General features: G+C 39.7%; 1 protein-coding gene across 5 annotated transcripts in view; it reads right to left on the bottom strand.

The window, feature by feature from the left end:
• The window catches only part of TNIP3 (TNFAIP3 interacting protein 3), an 85,530-nt gene that overhangs the window by 56,120 nt on the left and 1,639 nt on the right, over window positions 1-27,771 (bottom strand). For 2 of the 5 annotated variants that reach the window (XR_007376221.1, XR_007376222.1), the window contains exon 1: window positions 4,487-4,541. The exons of the other annotated variants lie outside the window; for them this stretch is intronic. The gene's annotated coding sequence lies outside the window, so the exon portion shown is untranslated. Of the gene's footprint in view, window positions 1-4,486; window positions 4,542-27,771 lie in introns of those variants that run through there. 5 annotated transcript variants of the gene reach the window in all.

Genomic DNA, 27,771 nt, shown 5'->3' with positions numbered 1-27,771 from the left:
TGCAGGGAGCAGAAAACACACACACAAAAATAAACAGAAGCACATGCTAGCAAATTACACCCGAGGAACAAACTGATGGATATGTTACCTTCTCACTGATTTGTACTTTTTGTACTGTAGAAGACCTAGGGCTAGCTGTCATAGACAGACTAAGCAAAATCACCACCTTTAAGTAATACCCAGATTGCAAAATAGCTCCAAAACAAAATGGAACATATGTAATCACAAACAAGCCCACAGATAAACAACTGGCAGGTTACACATTATCAGTGCATGGCTGCTGTGTGGGAGGAGTAGGGGGGAAAGAAAGAGATCGTTACTGTAAACATGATCAAAATGGCAGAGCAACCAGGGGGAAAAAAAGTCCAACAAAATTTCATGAAAGACATCCAAACTGAAACTAATCTAAAAAATGAATAAAGCCTTCAAATTTGTTTGTTTGCCCTGTAGCTCTGAAGAAGTAAAATATGAAATAATATTTCTGCAATGCCTTCCTCCCTGGATTGCTCCAGGTTTAATACTTGTCAACAGCAGTAATGTTCAGTGCAGTCAGCCCCGAACCAGACACTGTATGTCTTTCTGCTTCTGTATCCACTGCTGAAAATGCAGCTTCAGCCATACAAGCACAGCATAAAAAGCCCCAACATCTCCCAGTCCTCTTTCCTCCTTCCTGGTCATTCCCTTGTAAAGTACTGAAAATTCAATATTAGACAGCTTGTAACTAAAAAAAAAAATAAATCTGATGCTTCATCTGTGTCAAAAATGACAAGTTCCTAGGTTTCTCAGCTCTGTTTTGCTCAGCTTGACTCTGATACAATGAAGCTGGTACCTGCAATATGTGATGCAGGAAAATGTAATAGTTAAATGTGATCTCACCATTAAGTGCAGTTATTCTTGGTTAGGGTAGCACAGCATAAGAATGATAAATATGCAAAATACCCTAATTTGTAGATGCTGTCCCACAAATCCATGATAGCCAGAACTTAGTAAGTAGCCTATTTACATTTCCTGAAATAATCACAAATTATTCAGTAAACAAAATAAAGTAAACCCCAAACAGCAGAAAGATAAATTAAAACCCTAAACAGCAGAAAGCCATTGCAGTGGACCTGACTGAGGAATGAAGCAATTAAAGGCTGACTATGCTATTTCTACCCAGAAATAAATGTCTGGATTTCAGCATCAAGTCAGTGTGATTCTGGAGAAGCTCTGCACTGTAAGCTGTTTAGCACTTGTCCAGGAAATAAAACGCACAGCGTAATCTCTGCATTGGCTTTCTCATACGTGATATGGGGCAATGACTTTGCACTGATAGGCAGTATTTGCTGTTTAGTTATTTGGTCTTACGAGTACTGGCTTTCCACATCAGGGGGTCTGAAAATGTTTCCACTGCCATACACACAAATGAGTTGAAGCGGGGAGTACAGATTGCTGTTTCTAAGTACATGACTTGGCTAAAATAAATAAATAAAAATAATAAAAAATGTATCAATGTATCACTTTTACAGTGCATTAAAAGAGAAGAAAAACTGTTAGACGTGTTTATTTGTTTGAAAACTGGTCCATTTTGCTATTTCCAAACATTTTCAGATTTAAATGCAGTTTCTCAAGGTCTTTAAAGTGAGAAAAACATTCCCAGGTGAACATAAACCACACCAAGCAGAAATCAAGGCACAAAAGCTACCAAAACCAGACAGTGTCTTGCCCAGGGTGTGTGCATCTGCACAGATGAATCTGAAGCACAGAATATTATTTGAAAGGCTTCAAAAGATACATTCCATGCTAAGAATATTATGACTATGCTTCTAATGTGCAAGAGCCACCTAAGAAGTGACCAGTAGAAGTCAAACATCACCAAGCTGCCATAGCCATACACAGTATGCCTCAAAATGACCTCAGTGTTTTCTTAAAATTCTGCAAAGTCATTCTCTGTTTCCCTACCCTCATTGGAAGCCATAAAAGTAAAAAAAAAAAAAAAAAAAAAAGACTAATTTGTAATTATTATAAGGTTGGGAGATTGGTGAAGGGGGTGGGCAGCTGAAGGGGGTGGGCAGCTGAGCTTTTTCGATTTGGAGAGCTTTACAACACACTTGGAAAGTGCTAGAAGATGTATGGCAACTGCAACCCAAAACATCACAAATTTTTCTGTGTTTCAAAACAAAATTTAACTTCCATTTATTTAAGACTCTCTGATATTTATATGCAACCTGTCACTGATTTTCAGACACCACTCCTCATGTTTAATGCTGTTAGATCATTTCTAGAAAACGGTAGGTTTGTTTAATGTAAGCCTGTCACTGCACAGCAGAGTTGGTGGCTGTCAGTGATACTCTGAAGATACTTACTGTAGTCAAAGTCTACGGAAGCAAATTGTTATTAAAAGAATAAGGTTTAGTTCCAAAAATACACTGTTGAAATAAAATAAAGTCTTCAACAATAAATATATTTGATTTGTTTAAAAGTTTTTGTTTTGTATTTTTAGTCAAGAAACCATAGATAAGTGAAACAAAAATCTGCCAAACAGACAGTTCTTTGGAAGAACATTTATAAACGAAGCATCCTTCCCGCAAGAGCACATTGTGAAGGCTTTCCAGTTGCTCTCAGTATCTCTATCTAAATTCAATTAGCATGACAATTTACTTGCGGGTGGGCAGGATGGGACAGAACTACTGGTTGTTAAATGTCAGCTTTAAACAATGCAGTGAAAAAATAGATTTTTTTGTGAATACTAATCACTAAAGTAGAGACAGCAGTCATTACAAAGCATACAGAGCTAGAAAGGAAGTGTGCTGTAAGGTAAAAGCAAAATTAAGTACATATTTTATATAAATGGCTTTGTTTTTTTCCTGAAGGATTTCCAATGGAGCTCTCACTACAGTGCAACCGTAACGTTAAGAAAGGAGAAAGAAACAATGGAACTTCCTTGTGCAATTCATGCCAAGAAGAAAAATATTAAAGATCTATTAAGCTCAATGACTTTGGAAATTGTACTCTGGAGTACAAATAGGTAACTTGCCATAGTAACAGAAAGGAGATCACTCCAAGGGCAGGGCCCATGTGACTGGGAAGGAGTTTATGATAAAAGCATTCTAGATAGAGGCAGACCTACCCACAAAAAAAGATGTACAGCTGTGGGAGCAAAAGTCTAATGTTGAGAAGGTAAAAAAAAATCTGATTTGGATTAGGAGTTCAGCTCCAATATATTTAAATTTTGTATTTTCCAAGTAAGCTTCAAAATATCAGGACAAAATAATGAGAAAGGAGAGGAGTACATAGTAAGATAGGAACAATCTGAAAAAACAGTCGCCCAAAAAAGCTCAGTGTTTCTTAACTGGAAGGAGAACCAGTGCTGAGCAACTCAGAAACCCATGAAACGCATGTTGCCTTGGGTACACTCAGTGTACCCACCCTCCTGAAAACTGCTGTTGCTACTAGAAATTAGGACTTTGCTAGTTGTACATCTTGGCATAATGCAGATCCAGCAGCAAGTCTAGGAAAGATGGCCCTTTAAGAAAATCTCTTTCCCCAGGCATCTTAGTGGGGTACTGTGAGTATTTTCTCATTATCACAGGTATATCTACAACTTCTACTTTATTTCAAAATGGGGGAACAAGAGCAGGGAGTTTCCTACAGCTGCCCCAGTGCAAGGAGTGTGCAGGTCCTCTGGTAGCGAGCACCTTTGGCTCTGAAAACAAAAGGGCTAATTCTCACTGCAGCAGACAGAAGTGCTGCAGCTTTGCCTTTTGTCAGACAAGTAGTTAAAAAATTTTTGCTTCCTTCTCTCCCTATACAAATCTCGTCTCATAGTTCGTCCTGCTTATGCTTGTTAACCCCAAACTTACCACTTGAAATTTCTAGCTATGTGGATACAAACATTCCTTTTTCAGGGCTGGAATGCTACAAAGCCAGGGACATGGACCTCTCTCAAAGGCTACACATGATGGAAAAAACAATAGCAAATCTGGATAAAGTCCCTCCTCCATCTAGTCACAAATCCAACCACAGGAATGCTCTGCCTGCTCAACAAGTCTCAGCAGTAGTGCAGGGACACTGCACAGATATATCATGGTCTACAGATCTTGTAAAACGTGCAAAGGTTTCAGCAGAAATGCTATCCAAGGAAGTCCAGGTGCAACCAACAGACATGCACTGAATCTTTGTATCATTAGATTTACTTAAATGTTTGACATAGCCCTAATCCTCTACCTGGCAATAATCCTTTACCTTTCACTGTCCATCTTCGTGCAGAAAAAGTGTAGAAGCTCTGCTATAACAGAGTATAAATGTTCATAAATTACATGATTTATACACAATAATTATTAAAAAATTAAGATGTAATTAAAAAAAAAAAAAAAAAGCTATTAAGACATCAGGCTTGGGATTTGAGATCTTTTTGGCAAATGAAAAGGGCAAAGAGGCACATGACTTCACCCTGAGGCTAGACAGAGACCTAGAGATGACAGCTTCAAACGCAACAGTTACTCACCATTTTAGGCAAGGTGCTCATCTCTGTGCTGCTGGGCTGGTATGCACTTGTCTCAATCAAGGCTCTCTGAATCAAATAAGAACTAAGTGGTTTGGAAGCAAATATATACCTATCTCAAGATTTAACCTACACACCAGTCTTAGGGAAACCCCTTTCTTAAAGTCACTGTAGCGTTTAGGACACACTCATCTCTCACGAATAAACACAGCCCACACAGATCTACTTGAAAGCACTGCTTATCAGAGACCACAGAGGATTCCCTCTCACTCTTCTAATGGCCATGGAACACAATGGCACACCCACTCACCAGCAAGAGGTGCGTGATGGGAAAAGTGGTGGTCGAGCATGGTGGAAAAGTTGTATCAACTCAAAGGGTACGAAACGCAAGTTTTAATCTAGAAGTAGAATAATTTACTGTAAGGAGTAGATAGGTCAGGGAACCATTTCTAGGAATGCTTTTTAATTAGAATTTGTTTTAAAGGTTTCCCTACAGAAATAGCACTCAGCCCAACCTGTCAAAGTCCCTTCATCAGAAGTGACTTTCAGTGCTCTACCCAGGCAAGAAATATCACGTTATCGTTTCGGATTTTCTTTTGAGGAAGGGGGTGTACAGAGGAGGAGTCTGCAGAAACATCTTCCCCTTCACCCAGACAAGAAGTGATGCAGCAGTTTCAGGACACACTGTTCATCTCAGGCTGCATTCCACTGCACATAATAGCTCGTTAATCAAGTTTCACAGTCGATAAAAGTTAACGCTGTCATTATGTTACTTACTACGAATCTCATTTCTAGGCACATTAAGATCTTTCAGCCTGACTCTTGTATTGGTTTCAGTTTTGATAACAACAAAACCTGCGCAGCTTTCCACCAAGGAGAAGCAGCAGTTAAAACATGTTTATGAAGCTCCTGTTGTCTTCTGTACTGGAAATACCAGTGATTCAGGTGCCCTGGAAATATTTTCATGCTCCTAGTAGAAATATCAGAGCTGCTCAGTAGAGCAGGGTAGATCTTTGTTTATCACACCATTTTAGCCTCTGCCTCTCACACTCACACAGTAATCATCTGCAAATTCACATCTAATTCACTGTGGTTTTGTTTAAACAAAACTATTCTGGAAACACTTGCAATAATAGCACAGAAGGCAACAGGCCAGGGTCAGGATGTGGGAGACCAAGGCTCAAATGTCTCTCCTGCCTGAAGGGAGCTTAACTGTGTTTGTATCTCCAGGACAAGCATTTCACTGCTGGATTTGCATGGTGATTTCTCCAGTCTTTTGCAATACATATCTATTCCACTGCATATTAAGTATTTACTCTCTCTTTGTTAAAGAAAACATTAATGACTTCAGCTTGATGGTTCAAACTATTACCTATGGAGCTCAGAATTACTGTCTGCCTGATTAAAATGAATAAAAGGCAGAAACATCATCTCCTTTTCAGAACAACGCTTTGTATTCACTCAGCTCTACATCAGACCCCTTACAATCTCTAGTTCTGATCTCTTGTTTAGTCCTATCTAAGTGCTAATAAAAAAGCAGAACGTTCTGGACAGGAGAAGCTGATAGCAATCTACCAGCTCAGTAGCAAACTGTTAGAGCACCATCTTGGGAGACAAATGCCATGTACTCAAATCCTTCCAAGCAGCAAAAGAAACTGAAGCCAAGAGATGCGCATCTGAGGAGAAATACTTTTTCCACTGGACAGACAAGTAACAAGGGAATAACATCACTTCTTCCCCTGTAATGCATTCACAAGAAGTACAGTGAATACAGCTTTCTATATTTTTGGCTTTCACCTCACTAACACACAGCTTTTGAATTTGGACTCACCAACAAGCTTAATTTCTTTGGGACTGGAAACAGTTCAGCAGTTTGTTGTTATGTTGTTGTCATCTGTCAGCTCAGCAGCAATGAAGGAGCTAAATTAAATCTTTCCATGTGTGCTGTTCCTGAGTTTAATATCCATCACCTGTTCAACACTATCATGATTTCTGCCAAGGAAACCAGGAATAATAAGATTTTTCCTAATCCAGGACCAGGCAAAGCCAGCATTGCTAAACCTTTAAGATCACATCCCTTCTTATCTGTAAGGCTGCATGACATCCCATGAGTAGCAAACAAAATACGTATGTTCTGCGAAGCATTCCCCCAGACTAAAGGTAAAACGTTTACAAACACCTCTAAGTCATTTTGAATCACACACATTCACTGAAGTACTGGGCTGTTTACAGAGCCTTTTAACGACTAAGCCCAAAGCAGGCACAGGTAGGGGTGCATTGCTCTGCTCACTGCAGGACCAGCTACTTGCTTAAAAAACTCTAATATGGAACAGGATCATTGATGATTCTTAAGAATTGGCAGTGAAAACATAGAGTGGCTTGGGTAGAAAGGGACCTCAATGATCATCCGGTTCTATCCCCTCTGCCATAGGCAGGGTTGCCAGTCATTACATCAGACTGCCCATGCTCTTCCAGTTTGCCAGCCACCTTAAATCAAGCAATCATACTGTTTCATTTTGAACCCTTGCAAACGTTAGCGACATTCATGTAATGCCATTTTCATCACAGCAAGGCAGGCATAAGAAAAATGCTGTGGAGGTAGATAGATGTAGTCAATGGAAAAATTGAAGGGGGGGAATCCTTTTTCTTAGCCTTCAGTGGAAATTTGTAGGGGTACAGCAGAAGTCACACATACATCTTTTCACCTGACCTACCCACTCCCCCCATTCACAAGAGGAAAACCCCTTTGGCTACACCATAACATGTCTGAATAATAAAAATTTCATTGCTTCTCATGCATATCCAAGGCACTTATCTATAGAAGGACCAAATTGGATGGCTGCCATTCAAATCGTTTTATTGTTCACTTAAGAATTGTTTGTATAGGGTTTTTCCATAAGGGAAAAATAAGGAAATGAGTTAGAGAAAATTTAATATAATGTAAAGACAGCAGCTTAAAGTACCGGATCCTTGGTGACTTGTGAAGGGCTTAATTGCCATGTAAGTATTATTGAGGAGAGAAAAGACCACTACAAGGAAGAAAGGAAACAGGGAAATAAAAGGCAATTTTGGAAGTGCTCAAAACAGTTCACAACTCCAGTATTCTGGAGAGGAAGTTGAAGATATATTTTTGCTGTTCGGGAAGTTTCTGAGACTTAGTTTCAAGGTTATACTTTGATACCACACTTAGGGCATTATGAATGATTTCATCCCATTGGAAAAAAAAAGAAGCCTGCCATTGTCGACGCAGAAGTAACTCACTGGCTACCTACAGCTGTTCTCTTTTTGCTGCATGAGTGAGAAGCCCACCTACGCACTTACATGTTTGCCAAGCTGAAATGCTCTTCTGCTTCTCTCACAGAAACAGAATGGCCACTATTTTTGTTTTCATTACCACATTTTTTACAGTCTCAACTGGTCCAGATCAAGAAGTAGTTGTACAAAGCAGTTGGTTCAAACTGTCATGTTTTTTGATGTAAACAGCTATGATGCAGTCCATATCTTGACTACGCTTGATACAGAGTTGAAACACATTTTTGCGCTCACAGAAATGGCTTTTGCAAGGGGAAGATACTGTTACCCACTTCTGCTCTTAATTTTATGAACTTTGATTGAAGTTTGGACTCAGTTGGGCCTGAGATGTATGAGAAGTCAAGGCACTTCCTACCCATTCTGTTCCTGCTCACTGTGTGGCTTACTGCTTAGACACAAATGAAAGATCACACAAAAGAAATTCTCCCTCCCTTACAGAAAATCTGGAAATGCCACAGCAACTTTATGAGGTCTTGTACAGCAATTCAATTAATTTTTTATTATAACTAAAACACATTTTTATGTATTTTCACTGGATTTTCACCAAGATGTTTATGAAGTCAATGTGGTATCAAAGTAAGGAAAGAAAAGGCAATGATCTCGCCTCCATCCAATCACAAATCTATTAACTTCCACCACTTCCTATTACTACCTCAGATTCTGGTCAGGCAGAATTGTTAGTGGTCCTCCTCCCCAGCCCACCATTCTCATCCAACATTCTTCCTATCAACTTCCACTGCTGCCTAGCCCTTTTGAAATCAGTTAGCATGCTGTCACATATTTCAGTGGACCTGGCTTTTCATTACTACCTCCACAGCACAGAGAACAGAAGCCAGAATTTGAAAACGGGTTTTAAAGCAGTTTAAAACAAGTTTCAACACAACAGTGCTTCCTTGATGTTTGTCAATTCAATGAACATTAAGCACACAGTTTAATGTCAATGAAGTCTGAATAGAAACTCTTTTACTGGCCAAAAAGTCCACCCCGTACCCCAGCTGTCTGCCCACCCATTGGTTTCTGCCATTATAGTTATACTTACTGAAATATTTCAGGCTCTAAATTCTGAGTTTTGTCCTGAACTGGAATTAAATCTAATTTTGGCAGTGTCTGAATCCTCCATGAAAGGATTTTTTCTTTCTGCATTAGCTTCAGAAAGAATTCTTTCCTATCCATACATAGTTTAATGTGTTTGTCAGTTAACAAGAGGAAAAAGTAAACCCTGCAGTCATAATATGTTTCCCACACTATATGACAATGAAGTCTTAAGGAAACATCTAATAATTTGTTGGAAAAATGACCTTTATACAATAGAGACAGTTAGGGTTTTTTTGGACGAGACAAAGCATATTTCTTCCAGATTCAAGGACTGCCAAAAACTGCAAGTTCACCTGAAACATTGAACATCTCTATAGTTAAGGCCAAGGAAAAATTCCAAGATTCAAGGATGAGCTGAATATTGTGGAAAAAATGAAGGATCATCACAAAGACTATAGTTGCTGTCCATAAGGCATATGCATGACATTTCCCTATGTTTTTAAAATAAATCATGCTAAAATGTTTTAAAATATAAAGAAAAATTCACAGAAAGTAACCACTCTTCACTACAGTTACTTGTCCCTCTGTATAGGGAGTGGAATTCAAGTACAGCAAATGTTAGGCTACATTACCTAAAGCATTATTGGAACTGGATGATCATGGTGGCAAATGATACCGAATAGAGGAAAACCGAATGATATCAAACAGTATTGTGTAAAAATGCCCCTCCCTCCATTGATAAGTAAGCTTATCAATGTCATTGTCAACTAACACCTCAACTGTGGACTGTAAATAGCCAACTAAGCACAAGACACAAGAGGTCCTGGATTTAAAAAATGGAAGAAAACACAAAGTAAGACCTAATGTACCCAGTAAGAACTGCTTTGCTATTGGCACTGAGTTGAATATAGAGAGATCCCTTCTCCTGGGTCACGCTTGCAGGTGACCAAGGGAAAACAGTGGAAATGCAGATATTTCATAGGAGCTATCCTGATTGTCAGTGGACAAGGAAAAAAATGTATCTTATAGGAGAAAAAGACAGTGAAGGGTGACGCCTCCACTGCATTTCAGAAGATAAATGTATTTTCTAGGCTCTCTGGATAATCTGATGATCTTTTTTTCACCACCACTAATACCGTTCTCTGGACCCTCTCCAATAGCTCCACATCTTTCTTGTGTCGGGGCCCAGACTTGGATGCATTACTCCAGCCAGGATCTCATGAGGGCAGAACAGAGAGGGACAATCAACTCACTGTCCCTGCTGGCCACCCCTCTTCTGATGGAACCCAGAATACCATTGGCCTTCCAGTCTGTGAGAGCATGCTGCTGGCTCATGTTAAATTTTTCATCTACCAGAACCCCTAGGTCCTTCTCAGCAGGGATACTCCTCAAAGAGTTCTTCTCCCAGTACATAACATAACATCATAACAGTCAAAACAATCACCCCCTTCTACTATAAGATATATGAATTTTCCCTCTTTGTAAAATCAAGAATAATATCTACTTCACTGTATGATTGTGCAAGACATAGAAGTGAGTGTGGCAAAGTTAAAACCCACAATGGAGAGGGAGTTCACCATTAGAAGCTAGATCCAATCATTTCTAATACAGTTCCCTATTACATAAGCAATCGGACAACATCAACAAAAATTTGTAAAGGCAAGAATTCCCATACAACATCCTTTAAGAAAACCACCTTAGAACTGTTTCCTGTTACCAAAAGAAAGGGTAATAAAAATGAAGGCTCTCCTGATCTAAGGCTGCTATTTCCACCTCATATGACCTTAATTTTATGGAAAAAGCACCTTTGTGTTATTCAGATTTTACTCATAAAACATAGACAGAGGCAATGTATAGGCACTGGGGAACAATAAAAAAAATGTAAAAATTCATTGAATGGTAAAGGAAAAGGTTGTTAAATGTTTTAAATGATGCAAGGAAAAGCCATTTGCTGTAGTGGAGATAAGGTTGCTCTTTTTATTCTTTTTTTTATTAAGGGAAAAAAAAGAGACAAGTGCTTGGAGCAGTAGGAGGCTATAGCAAATAGCTTTACTTCCCTTGTGTGCTTCCCCTGCAATAATAACCTTAAAAAGAAAACAAACAAACAAAAGCATTAAGTACTGAAGATTAGTTTATAACCTAGGTGTATGTATCTACCTATGAATTACAATCTTACTCTGTGCAATACATTTCTGTGCATCTTACTTTTCAAGCTGCCTTAAATCACAGCAGACAGCCAGTTAGTCTAATAGATGTCCCATCACTATTAGTTTTTCAAGTGCTAGCAGACATTCAAGTTTAGCTCACCCTATGTTCCTGAAAAGACGTATCCAGCTTCTGCAAATCAGAGAGAAATAGTGAAGGAAAATGCAACCTGTATGAGAGGACTATCCAGACAAGACAGAAATGGAGTATTTTCAAAGTTTGTGCTCTAGATCCGTGTGGGTGTTATGCTGTGGGGGGCTTAGCAGTTTCTGTTCAGCATCATATGGTTATGACATTGGGCCCTAAGACAACCTCACCTGCACTTGCTAAATGGGAAGCCAAGTGTTACTCAGATAGCATTACCTTCACCAGTGCAGTGGTGAAGCCATTCTAGTCAGTTCCCAGACCTAGAGTGATTTGAGACAGACTCACCCAACGGCCTCCTCACCACATCACCCTGGTGCAAGTTGTGCAGTTTGAGTTTTTCTGTCCTGCTGGGTAGCCCAGCTCTTTTGGGTCCAGCTACCTCAAGTGGGCTGCAGCTAAGCTAAGTAATTATCTGTGAGCATTGCTATGAGATTCAGAATCTTTAGCAATTGAATTCCTTCAAAAAATAAATAAATAAATAAAAACCCACAAAACATTAAGTCCCAGAAGTGGCTTGGGCATTTTGCTCTCTGGTCTCCCATTCATCTGGGCTGACATTTCTCACTCTTAGAAAACAACCTGAGGTCACTGGATTGGAGCAAGACCTTCTTGAATGCATTTTAGAAGTGTTCTTCCTAAGGAAATCCCCTCATCTTCAACTAAGATCATTTTTATACGTTCTTTCTCTAAAAACATTAGTCAAAGGCAATGGGAAATTGTACATCTCTGTGGCTTTTATTAACTTATTTCCTTTACAGCAATATGCTGTAAAACCAGTAATATGACTCTTTCTAAACTCAAGAGTGTTACTGTGGTACCTTCAGCAATCTCGTGGTCCCTTTCAATGGTTAATAACCACCATATCTCAACATACAACCACTCCCTTACACATCTTAATACTGAAGATACTGCCACAGCTTGCTTTTAAATGGTGACTTCAGGTTATATTTCATTTTGTTCCTAGATAACTGGTGTTGCTGAATTCTGTTTAAATAGCAGAGAAAAGCAAAGGACCAAAGGCTATTGCAAACAAAAATTTCCATCTCCTGCAGGCACACGAAGTTTTGAAAGGTGATTAATACTCTGGCACACAGTATCAGTACAGTCACTCCAGATAACAGAATATGGTAGAGGGAGGTTTCAGAAGACAGCAGCTTAAAGTAACATGTGCTAAAACAACAGTAATGCTGACACAAAGATCAACACATTTATAGTGAAAGAATTTCAAACCGTTCTTCCATACCAGAAAAAAAAAAAAAAAAATTTGAGCAATTCACTTTTGATTCCAAGCACACACAAAAAGTCAAACCAGACTGCGCTTCTTGCTGAAGAAATAATAATATTTGTTACTGGACTCACAAGCTATCATGTATTGTTCCCCTATTCCCCCCCTCCCCCAACCTCCAACCTCCCTGCACCCCTACAGACCTTTCAAGATACTAAAATGCTCAGCATCTTTTTTCAATTTGAGATGTATTTTGACCTATTGAATTCCTAAGCTGCTTACTACTCACTGGAATAACTATTAATCTCCAATTTATTAAACAAAACTGGTGGCAACATGGCTTGTTCAACCTACAGCTCTGTCAAACCTTTCTCTCTTGCAAAGCTACAACCTACACAGTGGAACAGGATTATATATAGCAGTAATACAACTAAATAGTTGGAATCCCCTTCAGCTTGAAGCAAACAGCTTGAAGCAAACAGCAGTTATGACTCATTACATTGCATTAAAAAAGGGGATTTCCTGCTGAAGTAAAACATCAATGTACATTAAAAAAAAAAATTAAAAATAGTAGGTAAGAAAAAAATAAAAAGGGAGCCAAAGATTCATTAGGGAGGTGAAACAAGGAGAGCACAAAAGTAACAGTTTTTATTTCAGCTGGAGGTACAAGAAGCAAACTGGATTTGTTATTCTAAAACTGAAACTAGAAGACATGCTGATATTTGAGCCTTCACTCTGAAACCCAGCTGAGCCAATACTAGGCTGCTTTCACCAGTCAGCAACACTCCTGCAGTTCATCGCTCCATCCTATATCCTGGCGAAGACGGAGCAGCCCTATGCATCACCTCTACCATTGAATCTGGCACAGAAGTCTGGCCTTCGTTTCAAAGATTGTGCAAGATGAGAAATGGATTATCAAGAAGCGAGCCATTACCCAATACCTGGGCTCCTTTCCATGAGTCAGGGTGAAGCAGTCTACCGCTTTCAGTAAATATGAAGTTCACGTTTGCAATTACTGTTTCTAGTAAAGACAAACTCCCCCGCAGAGTGAAAGTAGGAGGGTGGTTAGGAACTACGTAGGATGTTTCGTATGTAGGCTGTGAGAACACGGGACACCTTCTGCCTTGAATGTGAAACACCAGGAGATAGGGTTTTTAGTAACTGACTGCAAGATTCCCACCGAGGTAGAAATCTGCAGGTAGAGGTAGAAAGGTAGAAATCCGAGGTAGAAATCTGCAGGATAAAACTGGAGGCTGATCTGCCATTGAATCACACTGCTTCCTCACCAAGTCATGCTGTCTACTTCCATGCAAGAGGCATAAGAAACTTGTACAGCTTACTGCTCATAGTGAATTCCGTCCTCTGACAACAGAGGTTTTATTGGTACAGAGTATGACAGTCGAGGTGAAAGAAATATGGAGCGCATCAATAGCTTCCTTTCTCCAGATAAGTTGCTGTACAACACTTCCACCAACTTGCTTGTGAAAAATTAGTAAAATTAGACTATTAAATTAGTACTCCTCTTTGCAAAACTGTTTTTCATTCATAAATTGATTTTATGAATGGCTTTTTATTGGAATGGGAATTACCAGATTTTTCTTCTAGATGCTAGAGATTCTTTCCAGATATTAGAGACCCCTGTTTACTTTCCTCATGCTCATGTCTCAGTGACCCATTTACTTTCCTCATGCTCATGTGTCTGCAGTGACACAGGAAACAAAAACACTAGTAATAGAATCAAGCACATCAGTTGAAGGCCTAATCATGCAACTCCACAAAAGCAGAATGCCTTGGGGTGGACAAGGAGAATGAAAAATAGCACTCAAAGGAAGGAGAAGCTATGTGTTTAGACAAAGCAAAAATCAACTCAGCTCTGCCTTATTGGAAGAGAATTCATAACAGTTTCTTGAAGACAAGTCTCTGATTCCTCCTTTGCAGTCAGTAAAGGACAAAGTTAAATTTATGTTCATGGTATTTATAAAAACACAGATAAAACATTCTGCTAGGCAAGGCAGCAACAGTAAATCTTTTTTTAAATATTGGTATTGTTTTCCAACCACTTTTCAAGAGATTTATTTTGCTACATTTCTCACATTATAGTCTCCTCCCTTATAAGCACAGCAATGAATCTGGTTAGAAATTTTCTAAGAAGTGACCCATTTGAAAATAATAGTTAATTAAAACCACTAGTTACAACAGTCATATTAATTGCAAAATTAAGTTTCTGATGAAAATGACAAGAGTAAAAATACTGTGCACCAAAGGAAAGGAGAAGGATGTGTAATTACTGCCCCTCAATCAATCAATATCCAACTTCAGCAACAGCTTGTCTTCCCTTTGCCACTGTTCCCAGGCACTGGGCAAAAACTTCAGCTTCATCCTCATTTGCAGAGGAGTCCTCCTTGTAGAATGGAGCCTATGCTTTCAGGCAAGGCGAGACACAGAGGATTACCAAAATCCGTTGCCCATTTGCTCTCCATTCCACCCTCTGCACAGCTGGACACCCTGGCCTCACCCACAAGCACAAGGAAAGACAAATGTCATAGAGGAACAGCCTACTCCGCAAGCATTGGTGCTTGTGCTGTGTTTGTATCACAAGCAGTTGCTGACACACTAAAGATCAGTACCCTGGACTTTATGCTGGACACACATCAGATGTATGGCCTGAATGTCTATGTGCCTGTCCTTCAGGCAGCATCACACCTTGTATTCCCAGTAGTCTATCTGCTTTAGAGTGCTGATGTAGAACAGACTCTGCTTGGTCGTTCTTCTCCAGCCTAATATTACTACTTCACTTCTGGAAAATCATCGCTACTGGCTTCAAAATTCTGTTGAAAATAACAAGTCATACATCTGAAGAAAAAAACCACTTAGTTCTCTCCACTGCCTCAGCTCACCTCACCGCCTACTCATACTTGGGTTCTGAGCACCTTTGGGAAAGGTCTTCCCCAGCTCTCTCCTTTCACCTTACATCTGCCCTGCATCTACAGTAAGGTTCTGAACTCACTGAACTGAAAGGTCTTGATGCCTTCAATGGAGCAGAAGAAAAAACATCCAATACTTATTTTTCATGACATTCACAAATCTCACTGATGAAAATGACAACTTTCACCCTGGAACCTTCATATAGACTACATATCACTGGAAGTCCTCAAGTTCCAGGAACAACTCTTAGTGGCATGTAGCCACAGAATGTGAAACTGTATAGATGTTACTTTTAAAGCTGCTACATACCCAGAACTCAAAGCTAAATAAAGAAGTTACTGTCTTACCTGGTGCAACACAAAATGGAATGTTAAAAGCATGCCAAATAGTCAAATAGGTTATGGGGGTGGGAGGAGGGGGGGAGGAAGGTGTTGTTTGTAGTGTGATTAATGTTTCAAGAAAAAAAATAAGCTAAGGTGTTAGTTATAGCCCAAAGGACCTGCTTATTTCAAGTGCATTACCTCCATCCCTTTTTGCCTAGAGTAGTTCAGAGGAACAGTCTGATGTGAAGCTCTGTTGCATTTATGACTAGCTGAGTCAGCAAGGTGAGGTTACTTCAATAGGCTTCATCCTTTCACACTGGGGAAAAACTAGCAAAACAAAAATCATAAGCCAGGACTCTGTTAATGGAGATTCCATTTTAACTGCTGTTTGCAAAAGATCAGCTAGAGTGCTGTGGTACTTGTTTCTTGTTCCAGAAGCAGGACTAAAAGTCTGATTATACTGCCAAATAATTCAGAAAGATTAGCAATTATTTTCAAGTAAAGACCACTTATATATCAGTTAAAACAAACAAACAAACAAACAGAGAAACACATACAGTATGCTGAGAAAAGATACTTCAGTTAATTTGCTATCTCAGTTCTGAAACCTCAGCTCTAAACCTGAATCACAGAATCATCATAGAATGGTTTGGGTTGGAAGGGACCCCAAGGATCACTAAGTTCCAACTGCCCTGCCACAGGCAGGGCCACCAATCTCAGATCTGGTTCTAGACCAGGTTGCCCAGGGCCCCATCCAACCTGGCATTGAACACCTCCGGGAATGGGGCATCCACAACCTCTCTGGGCAGCCTGTTCCAGCACCTCACCACTCACTCTGTAAAGAACTTCCCCCTGACATCCAGCCTAAATCTTCCCTGCTTCAACTGAAAACCACTTCCACTTGTTCTGCCATTATCTACCCTTGTAAAGAGTTGGCTTCCCTCCTGTTTAGAGGCTCCTTTTAGGTACTGGAAGGCTGCAATAAGGTCACCCAGCAGTCTTCTCCAGGCTGAACAAGCCCAGCTCCCTCAGATTGTCCTCATAGGGGAGGTGCTCCAGCCTCCTGATCATCTCTGTGGCTCCTCTGGACCCTCTCCAACAACTCTCTGTCTTTTCTGTATTGGGGGCCCAGACTTGGATGCAGATGGGGCCTCACAAGGGCAGAGTAGAGAACGACAATCACCTCCCTGCCCCTGCTGGCTACCCCTCTTCTGATAGAGCCAATGGTACCACTGGCCTCCTGAGCTGCAAAAGCACAGCTCTTGTTCAGTTTTTCATCCACCAGGACCCCTGGGTCCTTCTCAACAAGGCTACTCTCAAGGAGTTCTTCTCCCAGTCTGTTTGCATATCTGGGATTACTCCAACTTAAGTACAAAAACTTGCACTTTGCTATGCAGAGCCTCATGGGGTTCACACAGGCCAATCTTTCAAGTTTGTCAAGATCCATCCATCTGTATGGCATCTCCTCCTTCTAAATGTGTCTACCACATCACTCAGCTTGGTGTCATCACTTGGGTGAAGATCTGACCTAGAGCGTAGCAAACCTAAAAAATGTTGTGAAGGAAAATCCAACATAATCAGAATATGATGAACCAAGTACCATCTTTCAGTTCTTTGCTGTCCTTAGTTGCCAAATAGCATCTTGGTTTTGCATTTCATCCTACCAACTCCCAGTTAAAATGCCATTCCTGAGGTTGGGGAGAGCAACACTCCAGACCGGTGTAAAAACTTAACCATATCCCACTGTGGAGTGTCTGGACAAGTTTTTGTCAAATAAGTATTTCAGTTTATTTATTCCTTGAAGAGAAATTGAAGATCCTGCAAAACATCCCACAAGGTGTCACTAGAGATGCAGCAGCCAAAAGCCTCCTGAAACACCCTTCCCTACCTTTGCTTCCTGTTCCTCGAAGATGTTACAGACAGATTGGAAATCATAAAAACAAAGACAACTGGACAAAAACATACTTACTTGCACACCTCTGTCACTTAAGATGTGGCCTATTAAGCAATAATTCAAACAGCGAATGAACCAAGTAAACGCTGATTAACAGGGAGTGTAATTAGGCAACAACTTACAAGGAAATAGCTCAGAAGTTTGCAGCAGGTTTTGTGTTTTACAGAAGAATCAAAAGAAGCTGTGTTGCCCCCCTTTTAAGACTCCTAATATAGAAAGAGGGGAAAAAAAAGAAAAATCAACTATCAGATCTGCCACAGTCCCACATTAGTGCTAATGATAATGTCTCATTTCATTTTCATCACTCAGTTTTAAACCCATCTTTTAACTCAATGCCTATCACTGAAGGTTACATTCCAGTGCCTTTTTTTTATTATTATATGAAAAATAATAGTTTACAGTATGTAAACAATAGTTTACATCTTAGCAGATGCTATATTTACTCACAACTGAACAGCGCAGAGATGTATCATTGATCTACTCACTTGCTCCAGAAAGACCAGATTTAATGAACACCAGGTTTAATGACTTACATTGCTTATTGCCTAGCAGCCAATGCATGGTGATTAGCTAATTATTGCAGAAATTACTCAACTTCCTATATCTGCATGCCAATGGCCAAATTCCAAAGGGCACTCCCAGAAATACAAGCAATCAAATCCCATGTGCTCAGGCTATCTGTAGGATTCATCCAAATTTATTTGTAATAGGGACTGTTCCTTATTTTTTGAGAGAATCTTGTAAATGATCACATCTCCCTTATTTCATTCTCCACAAGAACCAGCAAGGCTGAGACGATCTATCAAATCTTTTCAGAGCAATAGCATTCAATGCAGCTGCTAATGAACCCTGTCCTCATTACAGAGACCAGCTGAGGCAGAGAGACTCTTAAAAGTGAAACCACAAAGTGGATTTCTTAGCCTTAAAAAAAAATTCATCAGAATTTGGAACACAGTTCTAACTAGTTTAGGTATGAGAAACATCCAGTTACTGGCTTTAAGGAACAAAAAGTTGAGTACACATGTTATTATAACATAGAAAGTATATAATAAAAACAAAAAATACAGCAAGTATAAAATATCAATACTGTTTCTATTAGCCTGTACACAGTTAATACAAGAGCACAAAATACAACTGGTCCCAATTGGAGTTCAAGTGTTTTATCTGCTTGATTTGTACATTAGAATGCTGGCACTAGTAGGTTCAAATGCAATCCATAAGAAGTAGCCATCTTACATTTCCCAGAATAAGCAAAGAAATTATTCTGCATGGCTAAGTATAAATAAGAATATTTATTCTAAGGTTTTTGTATTTCATGCAGAAGTAATTTCACAATGGCTTAGGGTCATCTATCGGAGAAATAAAGCAGATAACAGTAACTGCAGTACAATTTCTAAGAACAAAAGCTCTAGGAGCATTTGTAATTGCTAAAATGTATTATTAAAAACAAAAAACCCAGGAAGTTATAAGATGGTTACTGCAAAAGCAGTAGACATAATTTTGTGGAATCAAAAACATGAAGTGAAAGCAGTATTGCCCATAACCATTTACCCAGAATAACTGTGACAAACTGAAATAGCACTCCTTTCCAAGAACAGTCAATCAAAATTTGTCCTAATAAGACTGAAGATGCTTTTACTGCCAGCTATATTTCAGTCTCTGTTTCTAGCTGATGAATTAATGATGCTTTCTTGATATTTTCCTTTCCAAGCTCAGCACCGTGTAAAGTGAAAAAAATGAAACATGATATGCTAAGAAAAATTCAGTAGTTCGGTAGTTCAGTAATATGCCTCTTAAAAGAGTGCTTTGCCTTCTCTTTCACATGACTGCCACCTAAGTCTTTTCAAAATAGCTGATTGATTACTGTAAACTCAGCAAGTTTATCTGCCTTTTTACTTTACATATTCATGAAACATTTTTCATGTGTTTTAATTTTAATAAATATACTTCTTTCCTGTGCCATACCACTCAAGATTTTTAAAAAGTTATACATTCTCAAGAGTAGAACTTCTCATTCCCTTACACCCCTCAAACACATTCTCAAACACATTCTTCCATCTTGCTGCTCCTTGAGCTCTCTTTCCTTCAGATATATTTCACTTCCACAGAATTTCAGTCAGAGAGCTAAACTTCTCTGTAGATCTGAGGCTTAAAAGCAGCCTCCACTTGCTGCTACCTTAGAAATAGCGTAATTATCAGAATCTGCTTTGCTCTGGACCATCTCCAGAAACTGGGCCAAAACCTCACTGAGAATTGGCTGTTCCACTACATACCTGTGGCTCAAAGATGTCCTTTTAGTTACTCCTTCAAGGTCCATCTCATACACAATTCGACCCTGAAGGCACCATGGTCCTCATCTTTCTTGTGACTTAGATGCGCAGGGAACAGGCCAGCCTCACACAGCGGGGGACAGAGAATATAAACAAGCATCCAGCATGGGAAGAGGACTGTGGGGCAATGTGCCAAATGAACAGCTGCCTACAAGAGCTACAGAAGTATGGGCCAAGGACTTTGTTTCAGACTTACTTCAGCAATATGGTTTAATTCATGTCTTAGACAGGCATACCGAGCTAGACCATTACCTGATCAAGATGCAAAAACAATGTTGACTGGAAAGATGGAAACCTTGTTAGTACACCTATGTGCAGGCAAGGGACAGTATAATGATTCTTTGCAAACTGCAGACCTGACCAGTGGCCTCAGTGCAGCTGGCAGTACCAAGAAAAGACTGTATTACAGAGACTATGGCCGATAATCCCTGTAAATTTGTAATTAAAACCTCCCAGCATAGTCACTGGATACTTTCTTAATTATTATCATTTTTTAAATCTTATTGTACTTGGCTTCCGATCTGGAAGGTAGCCAAGCCAGGCAGGACAGCTAAAGAAGTGATGCACAGCCTGCCTTGCCTTACACGAATGCTTCTATCAGTCTCTGCAATTTAGCTGTCACATCAAGCTCATCCCATCTGTTTTTCACCTCAACCCTAATTCCTGGAATTATTCAAGGTGTAATTACTATCAGAAACAGCCAAACAATTAATAAAGGAAAGGAAAACACTACCTCAAAAACCTGCTTTTATTTACTGTCATGTCTTTCAGTAGGACTACCATAAAAATAACAAGCGTATCCACTACACAAAGTCAAACTGCTGGCCTGTATCCCTGTATAGGGATGTCTTCCACATAAGGCCAGGAGGCTACAAATCCAGACTTATTTCTACCAGCTTCTGTGGTTTTTCAGTGTCTTCCAGAACATCATTGCTGTAGTAGTATTTTTAGAAATCTCTTAGAAGATATCCAAACCCCCCAAAGATGAAAATAAGGAAATTCTTTAAGAAATTATTTGTCAGTGCAGGTCTCATAGGGAGCTGAAAGAGACCCAGCTTTTACTGTTCCTACAAGAGAGGAAACCACGCAACCAATGCATTTGGAAGCACCATTGCATGCACATTTTAACCCTTCTCACGTTGTATCTTCCTGATATTCAATTCTATGGAGAAATGAGCGCTATCAAACCCTTGCCATATCCTATACCAAATACATGTTTTCAAAAGCTCCGATCAAACCCTTTCAGAGCTGAGCGAGCAGGGGATGGCCTTTGGCATGCAGCAACGCTGCCATCTACAGCCTGATTTGTGCCACAACACAGCCATTCGGAGTTCTGCAGATGGACGGGACTTTTTTGAACGTTTCTGCTACAAATCAAGCCTGAGCGAGGACGCAGCTTTAAAATGACATTTAGTAGGACATCTTGTAATACTTTAGTCATGGAGACTCTTCATATTTTCTTGCTATAGACTGCATGGTCTCTAAGTCTCTTCAGTTATGAAAGAAACAATGATACTTACATTTTAGGGGGAGTTTTGGTGCCTAGCAGATGCATCTATGAAAGCCACGTTTGAGGCAAGAGGTGAGAAATATATGAACAAGAGATTTCCATTGTCACACATACACAAGACTCACAGAAGAAAATTACTGTCCTTTTTATAAGTCATAGTTCAGATGTTATTTTTACAGTCAAGGCAGACATTAGCACTTGTTATTTGAAGCAAGAAAATCATCAGTTCCAGGTCAATTGGCACATTTCTGAGAAACCTCTATCTAAATTCCTACAAACTGTAAGTATGCAAAGTCAGATTCAGAAATAACAACATATAGTACAAGCAAGCTACCTTGAGAACATTGATAAGCACCTGGAAGCTTAAGCTAATTCAAGGCCAGGTAGAAAGGGATGAAATATCTTCTGTTTAGCCCAATAATGTCAAACGCAGATGATCTATTTTACCACAGCGGCCTCAACAAGTTCATCAGTGCTGCCTGACTTGGTCCATGACATAAATTACTGCACATTTCTCCATGTTACCCCCATCTCACCCCCTTCCCTGTTACGATGAGGCATTCAAGGTTTCTGAGCAGTCTGACCTAATGGCTGGCAACCCTGCCCATGGCAAGCAGTTGGAACTAGCTGATCTTTAAAGTCCCTTCCAACCTAAGCCATTCATGATATGATGGCCACATCCAGCCTTGATATCAAACGTATCTGACAGCTATATATACTTTCCCGAGGGGAGAACTTTTCATATAACTTGGTATTTTTTAATTTGTTTTATTACCTATTTCTATTTGTCTACCTCAGAATTTTAACATGGCTGCACATTTTCATGCCAAAAGATTGCCTCCATCTAAATACAATCTTAGTATATACTTCTTAGGACATTTAGTAAACACAGCTGTATCCCTTCCACCACATGTTCTGCAAACAAATCCATTCCACAGCAGAAAGCACATAAGCTGCAGCCTAGCCAATAACCTTCCCAGCATTCACAATGGGAGCCCTTCATCACACCACCAAACGCTCTACTTCAGACTTCGCTGCAAATAGTGATCATTCAGGTTTGGTTTATGGTGGAGTTTATCTCAAATTCTACTTATTGCTCTGAAATCAGCAGGGATTTTGGTACTGACATTGTACACTAGCAGCTGAGTACCAGTAAACAGAGGGACAAGTCTGCAAGTTGCCTTTTTGTAAAGGTTTAAGAACCCTTCAGGCTGCTTTCTCACCTTCCCAAATGCGATCTCAGAAGCAAAATCTTATTCACGGTAACCACTGAAGAGTATTTAAATCAGCAAAGCCGAGGAGTTATGAACCAAGTTAAATATACCTTCAAGACAAATTTTGTTAGATAGACTTCATGGAGTTCATCTGGAAGAGTCCCAGTGGAGTACAGTCAAAAATGATAACGAAGAAGCAAAGTAATGTTAGAGTAAATAAATTAAAAAGCTATTGATGTTTTCCTTTTACAAGCAGAACTTTTTTTCCCTAAAATTGCAGGCAAGTTTACTAACATAATTTCATCAGCAAGTATTTGCCTGCAAAACAACTGGCTTGCACAACATTTAAAATAAAGCACCTCAAAGTCTTTTTCCCCTCATGTGAGATGGATGTGAAAGTCGATGCACTTCTGCTTCATTTATACAGCAAAGAGTTCATCATTTCTTTCTGGAAAATGCAGTTTAACCTTGACTAATTTTTGCTTCAATGAACTGTTGAAGCAAAAAGTTAAATTAAAACAGTACATCCATGATACTACAGGAAAACTAAGTCTGATTCTGCAGTAGGTTATATATATGTAACAGTAGAATATTTATGGAAGTAGCATAAACAGAAGTAGCTGAAGATAATCAGGGGACTGGAGCACCTCTCCTACAAAGACAGGCTGAGGGAGCTGGAGAATGGAGAAAAGAAGGCTGTGAGATGACTTTATTGTGGCCTTTTAGTACCTAAAGGGAGCTTACAGACAGGAGGGGAATCAACTCTTTGAAAGGGTAGATAACTGCAGGACAAGGGGAAATGGTTTTAAGTTGAGGGATGGGAGATTTAGGTTGGATGTCAGGGGGAAGTTCTTTACTATGAGAATGGTGAGGTGCTGGAACAGGCTGCCCAGAGAGGTTGTGGATCCCCGTCCCTGGAGGCGTTCAAGGCCAGGTTGGATGGGGCCCTTGTCTAGTATTAAATGTGGAGGTTGGTGGCCCTGCATGTGGCAGGGGGGTTGGAGACTCATGATCCTCAAGGTCCCTTCCAATCCAGGCCATTCTGTGGTTCTGTGATAGCCAGGATACCAATTTCAAGAGGGAAAATTATAGTGATATACAAGTAAATGCCTGACAGCCTTTTTGTTTAGACCACACATAACAAAATGGTTAACATTATACCTTCAATTTTAACTTATAACATTAAGACTTTGTTCAATGGAAAATAAAAAATACATACAAACTAAAAAAAAGATATGTATATAGATCTGCAATGCTACTCATGATGCTACTTGGTAACTTGGGGTTAACTTGATTATGCCTCACCAAAAAGTAATGAAAAATTGGTAAGGGTAAGATGGATTGGGACCAGAAAGCTAGTGTAATTCATAACTAAAGGGATATATTTTGGACGAAGAGGGAAAAGTTGTGGTCAGTGCATGTAAGAAACAGGATGTCTAACAAGAGAACACCTGTTAAAATATCTGACCACAATCAGCAAGACAAGATGTTGTCTTAGAAATGGAAGAGGCTGATGTGTCAGTAAGATTACTTGAATCTTCTCCATGCAGCAGATCTCTTCCAAGATTTCATTTGATCTTCAAGCACCCCACAGTGCACAGACCCAAGTCTAGAAGTTTGTTTGCATCTCTACTAAATTTCTAGAAGCTTATTATGCATGCATATGTTAGCTGTAGATACCTTTAGACTTTCTCAAAAACAATCCTGGCTTACAGGGTAGCATTTCTGCTGCAAATCAGCTTGATTTGCAGAACTGTTCATCTGTATTTCTATGAGTGAGAGAAACCAAGTTTTACTGCTTTGGATTGACAGTGTTTTTGTTGTACTCCCTGTTGCAGCTGGAAAGCTGTGGAGGGATATGTGTTTAAGCTCTCATGACAAACTATTAAGCGACTCTGGAGGAGAGTAGCCTACTACATTTGTAATTTATTCCTGCAGATGTTCCTATTACAGAATTACAATGCAGTCAGTGAATCTAAATTAAGCATTTTCACCATTAGTTCTGATGTACAGCTTCATCTACACATACATGATATCAAATACCTTAAACATTAATTTATTCCAGATTTAATTTTTGATATTGCTACTTATATTTATATATTTATGCCTGCATTTAATATTTTTTAAGCAGACATTCACAACTCTATAAAAATGAAGGCTTGGAGAGGTAGTTTTGATCACTGCAGCTGCTTGCAAACAAGTCAGAAAGGGGAAAACTTCCACTCTTGGCAAGACAGAGGGGAGAAACAAACAAGCAAAAAAGACCAGAAATCCCATAACAATCCCCTGCAAGCAGCAGTATTCACAAACTGGTAAAGACATTATCACTTCCTAACAACAGAACTAGAGATAGCCAATCAGACCAGAATTTATCACGGCATTGGAGAACATCTACATATGTTTTCAACAGGTCTTCATGTATTAGTGATTTCAAGAACTAGAGTCACTTGTAATAGATTATTAACTGAATAGTAATAGCATATATTCCTTCTTGCCTCAAGTCACCAAAGGCACTTCTAAAATAACTTCAAACTGTTAACTCCACTGGAGCTTCAACAGAGTAAAATAATGATGCCCAGAACTTCCAGCAAGATCTCCAAAAGCCAGTTTTAAAGCATCCAAAGCAGGACTTCTGGTATAGACAGAATAAATAAATAAAATTAAAAATTAGACATCTCTGAAGGGCCATAAGCAGTTTAAGCCTGCTTTGTTTGTGGATTAAATCTGTTTGTCAAAGACATAAGCTTTAAAACACTGCTATTAAACAGAATCTACAAGAACACCCCACTTATGATATTAAATGAAAACGTGCCTTGCAAAACCTTAAAACAAGCCTGATGCAACGAGCTAAGAACAACGCAGAGAATTCTCTCTCTCTCCTTCTCCATTTGTTTCAGGAAAGCCTTCTCCTGTTCTCACTGGGCAAATGTAACACAATCCACTTGGGTGGCTGCTGTTGATGCCCTGCTTTCATCCTGAGCTCCCACTACACTCCACCACTTCCTTTCTAAAGAACATCAAAGGGCATCTTGCACCCTTCCTAGCTCTTTGTCCTGTTCCTTTAGATGCTGCTGGTTTCCAGAATTGCTCTCTAATACATTTCTGAATTTTCTTGGTTATATGTGTGTGTATGTGAATATATAAAAAGGGTAGACTCAGTTAACACTCAGTCTACCCTTTTTATATATTCACACACACATACATACATAAAATAGAGCTTTTAGGTCTCCTCCTTTCACCTACTTGGTCCTTTGTTTTCCAGACAATAATAATCTAGTTCCCTATCTCAAAGCTCTTTTCATTTTCCTCCCACATCTTATGTATCCCCTCCTCCCTACTGTTTAAACAGCTTCTACCATTTTGCAAGCAGCATAACAGATGACTTTTATATATTTGTTAAAAATTTAATCAGTATACAGAAAGGTCAAACATTTCTCGTCCCTACTGGCATGGCAATCATGAAATGTGAAAAGGGAGGCTGCCTCCTGTTACTCCTTGGACCAAGCCAATACTCAATATTTTCTAATTGCTGTCTTTTAAATCTCAATTTTTTCCTCCTCATACCTCATAATTTGATTTTTCCTTCATGTTCATGAGTTGCTATTTCTATCATAGTAAGAAACAAATCCAAACAAAATTGTGGACATTTTTCTTCATGGCTTTGCCAGACACTCTCAGCTCAGTGATTTTTTAAAGCTAAGCCAAATGCTTATATTCATACTTCATGGAACTAAGCCTTGGACAGCTGAATTCTGGACAAGGTTTATATGTACTTAAGAGCATCTTTCAGCTGACCATCTCTGCTTTGCTCACGTCAGCATTCATCCACTTTCTGCTCTGACAGCTCCCTTTCATTTTATAGAATCATAGAATCACAAGGTTGGAAATAACCTGTTAGATCATCTAGTCTAACAGTCTTCTCATTACCATTGCTACCACAAATTAAACCATATCTTGTAGCTCCTCATCCAGACACCTCTTGAACACTGCCAGGGATGGCGACTCCACCACCTCCCTGGGCAGCCATTCCAGCACCTGACCACTCTCTGAGAGAAAAAGTTCTTCCTTATGTCCAATCTAAATCTTCTCTGGTACAATTTGTGGCCGTTTCCCCAGGTCCTGTTTGTTGCCTGGGAGAAGAGGAAACCCCTCCTCACCACAACCTCCCTTCAGGAAGTTGTAGAGTGCAGCTACAACTGAAGAAGCCTCCTCTTCTCCAGACTGAACAATCCCAGCTCCCTCAACTGCTCCTCATAAGACTTGTGCTCCAGACCCCTCACCAGTTTCGTTGCCCTTCTCTGGACACGCTCCAGGGCCTCAATGTCTTTTTTGTAGTGAGGGGCCCCAAACTGCACACAATACTCCAGGTGCAGCTTCACCAGTGCTGAGTACAGGGGGATGATCACCTCCCTGCTCCTGCTGTCCACACTGTTTCTGATGCAGGCCAGGATGCCATTGGCCCTCTTGGCCACCTGGGCACACTGTTGGCTCATGTTCAGCCGAGCATCAACCAACACCCCCAGGTCCCTTTCCTCTTCACAGTCATCCAGCCACTTATCCCCAAGCCTATAGTGCTGCATGGGGGTGTTGTGGCCAAAGTGCAGGACCCCACACTTGGTCTTTTTGAACCTCATCCCATTCACCTCAGCCCAGCAATCCAACATTTGGGGCATGCTTCCCTTTAAAACCCCTATCCCTATTATTACCCTCTCAAAACAGATTTCTAATGGGTATTCTACCAGAGCAATACAGCTTCAGCAAGAGACAGTTATATTATTAGCTATGTAATTTCAACTTAAGTTTTTCCTTCTTGACTGAAGACAAGCAACTTGCAGGTTTACTTTCTACCTACAAACTTTATTATACAAACTTGTCTTGCAAAATCTCAATAAATATCCAGGCAGCACTCCCCAAAACACTAACCATAATCCAATGCCTTACATTATCATCTTCAGGGCTGTTTTTATTTGTTCACTTCTTTGTTGCTATTGGTTTGAGAGTTTTAAGAGTTTTTTTTTGTTGTTGGTTTTTTTTTTGCATTTTCTTTCAGGGTTGTAGATTGATGCGTTGGTTGCTTGGTTTTTGTTGATGTGTTTGTTTCGGTTTCT

This window comes from Lagopus muta, chromosome 4 (assembly GCF_023343835.1).
Source record: "Lagopus muta isolate bLagMut1 chromosome 4, bLagMut1 primary, whole genome shotgun sequence".
NCBI lineage: Eukaryota > Metazoa > Chordata > Aves > Galliformes > Phasianidae > Lagopus > Lagopus muta.
This window is presented reverse-complemented; position numbering and strand designations above follow the sequence as displayed.